This window comes from Pseudophryne corroboree, chromosome 7 (genome assembly GCF_028390025.1).
Source record: "Pseudophryne corroboree isolate aPseCor3 chromosome 7, aPseCor3.hap2, whole genome shotgun sequence".
NCBI lineage: Eukaryota > Metazoa > Chordata > Amphibia > Anura > Myobatrachidae > Pseudophryne > Pseudophryne corroboree.
In genome coordinates, this window is record NC_086450.1 from 15777586 (window position 1) to 15779005 (window position 1420).

Consider the following 1420-nt stretch of genomic DNA (forward strand, 5'->3'; position numbering starts at 1 on the left):
AACGCGTTCGCAATTATTACAGTATGTACATAGGTTGGGGCCATAGACATATGCTGCTGTCCGTACAATGATTACTATCAAGGGATTCTGTCTGCAAACAGTCAAACGTTTGTACTACATATGGTCAAATGTGTATCTTCCACATCTCATTTGCTAATTAATCCTCCAGCGGCACATTGCATCCGCTTGTTTTATACTTTTCTGTGCCAAGTCCTATATCAAAGAATGCTATGTTAAAGCAGCCATATGGATTATACTGTAACGTGAGGTATAGATCTACGAGGACATTACTGTATATCAACCCATATAAATTGAAAGCTTACAGTTAATAACAGTATAGATTACTTTATCTCATGTAATGCTATATATAGATAGGTGAATTGCAACACAGTGTGGTTATGTGATTAACACGCCGCTCAATATTTCTGCATGTGTATTGCTATTATCTCCTATATAATAGGCTATATACAAAGAAGAAAAGAAGACTGTTGTGGACGCACTCTTATGTTAGGATAAAGATATGAAATATAAAAGTATGTCTTTATTAATTAAGATTAAAAAGGATAGAAAGGCCTGAAAAACAAACAACACTGGTAACCAACCGGTCCGTCCGGTTGGACACTAAAAGAAATTGGACGTGACTATAGGAGTATAAATATCTATGTTGTCACACCATGAAGCGAATTGTATTGACATAAACTGAATTAACAGTCCCATATACGGAATGGCCAACTAGCTTGGGTCAAGTATATTCCTGATGGTTGTGAGCTAAACAGATAAGGAACCTGTGTCAATTCAGATCTGAACCCGACTGGGTGATATTAAGAGATGAATTGAAGAGAAAGAGTAGTGGCGAATCTGCTGTCAGTGTTAGGCACAGAGTAATTTATGTATGACAGATCCTACTACACTTGGTATTCCTAAGGGGTCACCCATCCAAGTACTGACCAAGCCCAACACTGCTTAGCTTCCAAGATCGGACGGTATTGGGCGTTGACAGTGTGGTATGGTAGTAGATCACTGATAGCGCTCCCCCTCTGGGATCACTGATGAGAGTTCACCGAATGTGATTTAGAAAAAGAGATAGTATTACACAAAGGTTTGTGAATAAATGTGTTCAGATGGATCTGCTGCCAGCGTTAGATAATGGTGTGAGCCCTATGTCCTGATATCCTTTTTGATACCGATGAAACGCTGGTGAGAGTCCACGAAAATATGAAAAGTGATTGTGGGAAATAGCACAAGTAGAGAAACAAATAATGGGTCTGGTATAATAGATAGATAGTGTCTAGTTAGACAGTCAATAGATAGACACCATGGGGTATATTTACTAAGCTCCCGAGTTTGACCGATTTTGAGTTTTTTCTTCAAAGTGTCATCTTGGGAATTTACTAAACTAAAATCTTGGCAGTGATGAGGG

At 38.6% G+C, this 1420-nt stretch overlaps 1 pseudogene; it reads right to left on the minus strand.

Moving 5' to 3' along the window:
- Positions 1-899: 899 nt before the first annotated feature.
- On the minus strand, positions 900-1018 carry LOC134947134 (5S ribosomal RNA; annotated as a pseudogene).
- Between the last annotated feature and the right edge of the window lie 402 nt (positions 1019-1420).